This window comes from Carcharodon carcharias, chromosome 8 (genome assembly GCF_017639515.1).
Source record: "Carcharodon carcharias isolate sCarCar2 chromosome 8, sCarCar2.pri, whole genome shotgun sequence".
NCBI classification, from domain to species: Eukaryota; Metazoa; Chordata; class Chondrichthyes; order Lamniformes; family Lamnidae; genus Carcharodon; species Carcharodon carcharias.
This window is the reverse complement of record NC_054474.1, coordinates 131876784-131886224: the sequence shown is the minus strand read 5'-3', so window position 1 is coordinate 131886224 and position 9441 is coordinate 131876784.

The window sequence follows — 9441 nt, the reverse complement described above, 5'->3', positions numbered from 1 at the left end:
ACAACTATAGGGAAGAGAGTTAATTCAGGGTTAACTGACATCTCTAAGAGGGAGCTGAATTGATTCATGTTCCAATAGTGAGTTGAGGATTATAAAGATTTTAACAGGACTGTTTTCAGAAATGGAGGGAAAATTAATTTATTGTTACTAATTTAATGGTGGGAGTGTGGAGGCAGGGAGGCAGAGGGCCAGGAGTGGGGGAGGGGGGTCCTTGGTGCAGCAAGAGCCATGACAGAATATGTTACATGAACATAAAATGCAAAGACTTTGTAGGGACCAAATGGCCTCTTTCACTGTGGACTCTTCCCTGCTATCAATCTATATTGTTTCTGTTGTAATATTGCTTTGTAATGCATGGAGTTTAGCATACTGCTGAATATGTAAATAGCCTGGTGTACATCGTTACAGTGAGCAAGTGAATATAATATAGTAGTTGGAGCGGTGTTGATCAGCAGGTAACACATGTATGAAGGGCTCTCCTGGAAACCTGTTATCCTTCAATAAAGAATCCTTCATTCAGATTGCCAATCATTGTCATAGCGTTTGGTACAATTGTGTTAAGAGCCAATAACACAACAGTTCCCACCTGGATTTCTAGTGCAAGCACATTCAAACCTCCAAATAATAACCTCTCCAAGTATGAATGCTGTGGTATTTACGTTGAAGTGACTTGGCAGTTTGTTTTCAGTGTAAATACTGGAAATCCAGTTTGCATTGGTTCAGTATTACTGGGTCATCTGTTGTATTATGCCTTTAATGGATAACAGCATGCCATCATTTTAGGGGAAATGTCTCATGTGATCCTGTCTCGGTTTCACTTCGGCCTGGAACTGAATGCAGCACTCATATCCTTGCTGCTAATGTCCTCAAGCTTTCTATGCATGTATATATGTTCACATGTGCCTCGAATCAATAACTGAACCAACAACATGTTTACACAATCCCTTATGAGTGATTGGTGCTTTTATATCATCAATAACACACATGACACCATCATTCTCACATGCAGACACAGGAGAGATCCACACTGGGAAAAATGATAGAGGTTAGATTTATGGTCAAACAGAATAAAACAGATCACAAACCCTTTTAAATACATGAAGCTGTGCTCCCTTCCTCCAAAAGAGATTGTTACTTGTATATTGAAATAGCTGATTCTTTTAAACCAAAATGATTGTCACTCACTCCAAATGATTAAGAACTGACAGGCCCATGATACATAGATTGTCTGTTTAGACCTTTCTTAATGAGTTTGTTCCATGTGTCGCCTAATATGATATTTGGAAACTCACGAGAAAGGCTGTTTGATCCGAAATTCATCATGCTGGCACCCTGACTCTCTCAATAAAGTGTCTAAAATTCCTCTGGATAGGCCGCTTCACCCATTAATCAAAGACATTCTTCATAATATCTGCTTTAAATCTATTGCTTACAGCTTGAAATGGACGTATTTTCCCAAATGTGTTGAAAACAAAAGCTCTCATTACCCTGCATGTCATCAATTGATGAAGATGGAGATCAGACATCAACAGGAGTGCTACACATCGAGGGAAACCTGCTGATATTGTATCGCAGCCAAGTGATTACATATATCAGGCCCACTTTATAAATATCAAGTTCTAATAAAAAAAGAGGCGTTCCTCAACGAAAAAACTGAAGGGAAGCAGATTTTGCAATTACATTTTTAGCTGGTCACTGTATAGCTCTGATTCAAATTTACATTGATTTATATGCAGTAATTAGATAAAAAAAAACCTTTTGATCAAAAATGTTCCACATGAAGCACTTTTATTAAACTAATAGTTTTGTTGCTGAGGAAGGTTACTGGAGTTTCTAATTGAATTTTTTGATCGATTCTGCCTTGTACTTACTCACTGTCATTTAATAGTAAACACATATATTTTATATGTGAATCAAATCAGCAGTTATGCACTTCACTTAAAAACCAAGTCAAATAACTTCAGATTTCATCTCATTTAATGAAGAAATGTTATTTTTTCCAAACAATGCTCCAATTCCCATTTTCTCACATCCAGTGGACACCTGAAAACAAAAGATCAAAACTATATGGGGCAGGGTTTTGGGTTTTGGGTTGGAACCACATTGTCAATGTCAAATGATGGTTCTGAACCCACACTGTGCAGCACTCACCCAGCAGTGATTTTCCCTGAACTGGCCAATTAGTGGCAAGAAAATACACTTGCCACCCATTTAAAGACAGCAGGCAGGCTCTTGAAGCTGAAGGGCCAATTGGAGACCTTCCAACAGAGGAGGAGCTGCAGCCTGTCATTTCAGGTAGGGAAGGATCTTGAGGCACCCTCCTAGAAACTTTAAAAAGAAATCAAAAATAGAAAATGGGTACAGCTGCCAGGCCACCTTTGTAGTGGGGGTACCCCTCCATAAGTTGGCATGTGGCCGCAAATGTGACGAAGTTGGCTGGTTTGCTGACAGGAGGCCAAGACTGCTGCCATGCTGTTCACATCAGGCTGACTTCCAGTTGGCCTCTGATTGTTGCCTTTAATTTACCTGTAACTCACCTTAATTAGTTACCTATTGCTTGCAAGTGGCTAGCCATTCTGTCCGTGATCCCACCTCTGGAGAGTGTGGCAAATCAGCACACTGGCAGGCGGAACAAAATGACCCTCTTGCCCACCTTCATCCTTGCCCCCAATTTTGGGGTGAAAATTCTGCCCCTGGAGTCTGATTCAATCATTGAAGAGATAATCCACCTCTTGACAGAAATGGTACAGGCTTCATTTCTTTTGAGAGATCATGTGCAAGAATTTGAAAAGAATGTGCTGAGGTTCAATATTTCTTACAAATGTACAAGCACAGGAAACTTTTATATTGTTTTAATAGTGTTTTGTTAATTTTCTCCTAATTAATTAATGAATTATTACACTGCCAGAAAATGGGAAAAATAATAGCCCACTGGGATGATCATTATTTGCAAAGTTTTCAGCCCACACAACTGGATATTGAAACACACGTTGATATTACAGTAAGAGAAATGTCAATACTTTAATGTTAACCCCATACAACTGAATAGTTGTAAAATTAGCATTCTGTTTTCCCTACTTTGCCTTCTAACTCTTATCACCCTTCTTCCCAAATGTCTCCTCTAATTTAATTATTTTAATGTTACTTTTACTTTGTGTATACACTGTATCCTTTTCAAAAAAAAATGAAGATTACCTGACCTGCTTTCCTGAGTCTCATGTTCCCACTTTTGACTTTGGAAGAGGGAGTCACACTTAGAAAACGGGTCTTTGATTGCTTTCAAAACAACTCACAATATCTGTTTTGCTTACTCCAAAATATCGTTGTTACATCATAGAGACAATAAGATCAAACCATGATACCTCTGCGTATGCCATGTACTCAAGCAACAGTTTACTGGATAGACCACAGAGGAGCTTACACATCGGCAGCAAGAGGTAAATTAGAGGAATTGCAGAAGCTATGTTGAAATGGGAAAAGACCTCCTGGTCCATCAGAGCTCAAATTACTTCTGAATGAGTTATTGTTCCATGGTATTAAATTGTATTTTAATCAGTATCAATTTTGTTGCCTCTATTCTTTTCCTTGGTACAATAGTCCAGACATTCATTACTATTTGCATACAGCAGTTTTTTTAGTATTAGAGCTGAGTACTGATTATCAAGGTTTTTGTTTAAGAATTGAGACTGGCATTTAAAATTCTTTTCAAGCTGCTGTTGCCGAGGTGTCGTGATGTCAAATATTAAATTTTACTTTCATTGGCTGGACTCACATATGGGAGAGAATTTTCTCCCCATCGGGCGAGCCAGTCGGGAGTGGGTGCGAGCAGGTGTGGAGTCGATCGCCACCTCCGATCAGCTGCACACCAACATTTTGCGTAGATGGGCCAAATAAGGCCCACCCAGTGTGACATGCACGAGGAAGCACTCAGCGCTACTTGTGCAGGCAGGGGGAGGAGGGAGCATGCACACGAAAGAGTGCAGAAATCTCCCTGAGGCACAGAGCTGCCTCAGGGAGATTAACTTCAGTGGTAAAGTTGGGAAAGATGAAAAGATAAAATTATTTAGACAGTGTCACATGAGCTGGTACATGTTTATGAATTTTCATTAACATTTTTCTTTCATTTATAAAACCTTAATGAAATCTCATCCCGCCCGTGGATGAGGTTTCATGATAAATGCGAAGGCCGCCTGGGCTCTTCGCCTGCCTGCCAACCTTACGGTTGCATGGGCATCTTTCTCAATAGGGCTAATTGGTTTTTAAATGGCCTTAACAGGCCTTTGACAGTTTGGCGGGCGTGCAGCTGATTTCGGTGCTCGCCCACTGAATGGAAGATCAGAATAACGCGCGGTGGCGTCAGGATGCATATCTGACATCACCGTGCGTCATTTTATGTGTCAGTGTGCAGGGCCTGCCCCCGCATGCCAAAAAGAAGATGCTGCCCATGGAACTTTTAGCTGTTGAAACAAAGATACTGACTCAAGATGGCTGCTGGAGGTCATCTGATTGTTCTGCAACTACAAGTTGGTCAAACTTCTGGAAGCTTCCAAAGTGGATTACAAATGTACATGCCTAGACAACTCGCCTGGGGAATTTCACAACTGCTAATGACAAGGATTACTCCAATAACACACGAACAATAAGCCCAGACTTCTTGACACTAAGTCTGGTCCGGTAAGCAAAGAGAGCTATTGAAACAGTTTATGCACAATGAAATGATAAAAGTAACTATTACCCTCTATTATCTTTCAATGGTTTTGACTAACTGGTAGAATCTACATCGTTACCATGAGCAGACTGTTAATTGCCTTCCATTGTGGATCAATGGACACACATCATGTGCCAAAACTGCTCACCACCTTTTGAAATTCTTTTATTACAAAGACATTGCTCGGCTCTGATGCAGATTGCATGAGCAGCTGGGCAGAAAGCTGCTTACCTCTTCTCTCTCTACAACTAAACTAAGTTTGGACCCTACTTGTTTATGTCAGACTGTAAGCAGAAGACAGAGAAATTATAAAGAAGACTTCTATCTCCACAGCTGCAGTCCAAGAAAGAAAAACAGCTGCAACTTCAAATTTTGCTAGCCAAGAAAGCTTTTGGATTGCTGCAGCCAAACCAGCCACCGACTTACAAGCAGTGAGCTCTTCATATTTTTGTCTTTTCTGATTGAATCTTAATTTGGCCAAAAGTTAACCTCCTTTACTTTATAAGTCATGTGTATTTATGTCTGAGTCTGTGTGTCGACAGTCAGGACATGTTATTATCATTTTAATATATGTTTTAATATCTTTACCTGGGGATTTTGAGCACAATAAAAATTAACCCCTTACTTGTTTAAATTCTAGGAAACCTGCCTGACTGAGTTATTTGCAATTGGCACATGCATCCTTTTAAATTTCAAAACCTATTGCAATCAACCGAAGAATGGGAAAAAGGGAATCTTTTCACCCTTTCTACCTCTCTCTACAACTAAACTAAGTTTGGACCCTGTTTGCTTATTTCAGACTGTGGGCAGCAGACAGAGAAATTCTAAAGAAAACTCCACAGCTGCATTCCTGGAAAGAAAAGCAACATTGACAACTTTAAACTTAGCTAGTCGAAAACCAAAACTTTTGGATTGCTACAGCCAACCAGTGGCTCTTTATATCTTAGCATTTTCTGATTGAATCTTAATTTTGTAACATATCTTTCAACTTCATTAATTGGCCACTGCAAGGTCCTCAATTCCTGGATAAGGTTCATACCAGGCAAGAAACCTAGAACTCCTCTATTATAGGTAGGCCAGGTAGTAAGGCCCAATAAGCCCTAATAAGTCCTAATGCAAAACTCACATATATTAAACTAATTTTGCAGTGCAAATAGTTTTAGGACTTCACATACAGGAGAGGTTCATGGCTCTGTGTGCTTATTAACAGAAATTACTCACTGACAGCTAGTGGAAATGATGAACAATATACTGGGCATAAAGTCAGATAGTGTGGAAACAGTATGGGGGTACAAATTCTAAATAGAGATAAAGCTAAAGAGTGTGAGGAAGCATAACTCAATTCCATTCTTCCTCATACAAAGAAAATAATGAACTATGCTGACGGTTTTAAGGGAAAAACATAAAGCTGTCCTTTGCTGCAGTGACATAAGATAATGTACTTAGATACGAATAAATGTAGATAGGATGTATTAACTTTATAGCATCATATTACGCCTTTATAACTAACACTTTATAAGATGCTACACTGCAGAATTCCTCAGGAACTTTTATCTAGTTTTGATTAGGCTACTGTGAGCAGTCAAGCCAACCTACTTATAACATCCAATGAGTTTGTCGCACGTGAATAAGTATCATTACCAATCTCATGAGTGCTGCTTGTTATGGGTTGTATCATTTATTTGAATAGAATATATTAATTTGATGTCTCAGTATTTCCTAGCCCTCAAACCTCTATTAAATGTTAGGATAAATGACAATATCCTATCAAAAACCAGCATGTTGGATTTGATTTCTAAGTAATGCTGCTAATTTGGCTTGCAACCACAAAAGATCACCTCTTCCACTAGTGATAATATTTTTATTGCCAGTAGGTGACTTTGGTGAAACCCATCCTTTCTGATTATTGGTGCTTCCATTGGCAGCTGTGTTGGCACCATTAACTTTCCAGTGAATTTGGAATACAAGCCATGCTCACCATAAAGGAACCTCAGTGCCATGCACATTTGAAAAGCTAAAATTACAGCCATCCCCAAGGATTAAAAAATGGTATCTGCTTGCCTCCAGTATGACATAGGACTTAGCAACTCTCCTGGGCCAGCTCCGCTGATGATATCATCCAGAAAAAATATTTTTTAAACTAAAACTCTATAGATGGCAAATTCCCAAATAATGTTATAATCATAATTCTTACAAAAGCTTATTTCCCCAGTATCATTCCCATTACATGAAAAACTATTCAACACATTAAAGATTAAACCTAGTTTGCAAAGCATATGATCTAAAGTCATGTTGAGACACATCAGTACATCTCTGATGCATGAATATTATGATAAAAAAAATGCAAATAACTTTTTCCAAATATTTTAAGGTAGTATGGCTTAAAGGAAAATGTTTCTTAAATATTAGGGCAAATTTAGATGTATAGTTCATTTCTGGGAAATTTTAGAAAACCAACATTTCAGGTCAGTGCCCTTTAATGTCCCCAGCTGTTTGCTCTTTGTCAATCATTGCCTTGTCAATGGCATTTATTTGTTTTCCCTACTACCAACTAAATGTTCTCATTTTCAGTATGTCACTGTGTTCCCATGGAAAGTACACTATTTTTTGGCATGATGGCAGTAATTTCCTATGATGATTTCCTGACAGATCTGTGAAAGGCAGGGCAAACAGTTGTTTGGAGATGAGGCTTATCCTGTTGTGCACCCTCTCCGCCCTATTTCCTGTTGCACAGGTTCAGGCGGTGTTAAATGCCTAGGCAGGCAAATTGAAACAAGTTCTGACATAGTTTCCATAAAGTATATAATTTCAAAGTGTCCAGCATAGTAACAGGAGCAAAATGGATCTCAAGATTTTTTTTAGATATGGCATCTACAATCACCCACAGATCTACACTGTACATGACCAAAGTTGCAAAGGTTTCAGCCCTTAAACAAAGAGCATAGATGTTACCTGCACCCTCACTCCTGAAACAGGCTTCAAGAAGCCTCAAGTATCGAAATGTCACCAGGTCCTCGCTTGCCCCCCACCCTGCCCAGCAATTCCATTCCTAATGTTTTGGTGAATCTGAGGCTGGAAGCTTGGCTTGGGGTAAGAATGAATCTGTGAGATATGGACTTGGAATCTATCAGAGACTGCTAGAACAAGACTGTCCTCTCCTGCTGCATAAAAAGCAAGTGCAAGAGAACAGCAGCATCAGCACAGTCTCCAGTAGGCATGAATTCACAGCACAAACCTGCTTGCAATTGAACACTGTTTCCAAGAGTCCACAAGGATGGTTGATGTTATTAAATGATAATGTCACTGCGATGAGCTGGATGGTGTACTGGTGGAGTTGAAGTTTACAAAAAAGAGGAGAACTGAAGAGTTTAACTAAACATCTCACACATACTCTAAATGCTTGATGTTCTTTCTGGATGGAAGAAAGTAAGGTGGAAAATGTTCTCTTCCCAGCACTGATCGGCAGGATTCTCTGGCCCTGCTTGCCGCCAGGATTATCCAGTGCCGCCGAATCTCCCATGCTGGGTCTGCCATGATGGGGCTGGAAAATCCTGTCCAATGTCTCCATTTGAAACCAGGAATATATAAAAATATTAAAGCATTGTTCAAAATTTCAACATTCTTCACAAAAACTTGGCTCCTGTACATGCATCGTCAAGTTACCTCAAAATTCATTAGATGCACGCCACTGCATAGGCCCATTAAAAGTGTTCATTTCACATTCAGCTGTCATTGCTTTGTGACACAGACCCACTTATCGTTCGGGATTTTCCGTGCCCTCCGGCGTCGGGAATATTTGGTCGCACTAGCGATGAAGATGACCCGATCAGTTTCACGACAATGTGAAATCAGTTTGCGATGGCTGATGGCAGGCTGCATTCTCTGCCATTGGATGTCAGGAACCTCAATGCTATACATGAGCATATCATTATTAGGCCTACCCACCAGAATCATCACCCCCATCCTCCACCCACCCCCCACCACTAGCCCCCCCACTAACACCCCCCCTCCACTCCCCCAACCCCGGCCCCCCTATTGGATCATCCGCCCACGACGGTGGGAACTCACTCTAGTGTAGAACACCTCTTGACAACTGTGACGTGCAGAATTCAGGACTTATCCACCAGGGCCTTGTACACATTGTGGACATCTGAGGGGCAGAAGATGCTGGAACCCAACACCAACGACATGCTGGAGGAACGTCCATGGCATGCTGGGTGGATTCTCATGGATGTGGCTCTGCCACCAAGCAGCACATGGAAGTTTCCGTTGATGCTCACAACGGATGATGGTCGAGGGAATGGGAGAGAAAGAGCTAGCATCGGCAAGGAGAGGAAAAGGCTTTGGGAGAATGAGGTTGGGAGGGGGGGATTGAGGTTTTAGGATGGGGTGAAGTTGGGAGAGGGGGGAAGAATGTGTCAGGATGAGATGAGGTTGGGAGGGGGAAGGACAACGAGGGGAGGAGATGGTACCGGGGAGAAGACGACAAATGGGGAGGAAAGTGTAAGGGGACTGGAAGGGGCAGGGAAGGGTGGGGGAGATTGGAAGTTGTCCAGGAGGAGGAAGGGATGCGGAGAGGGGAGGGTGTCCAGGGGAAGGAAGGGGTGCAGAGAGGGGAGGGTGTCCAGGGGAAGGAAGGGGTGCGGACAGGGGAGGGTGTCCAGGGGAAGGAAGGGGTGCAGAGAGGGTAGGGGGTAAGGGTGAAGGAAAAACTAAGAATGGAAGAAGGAGTC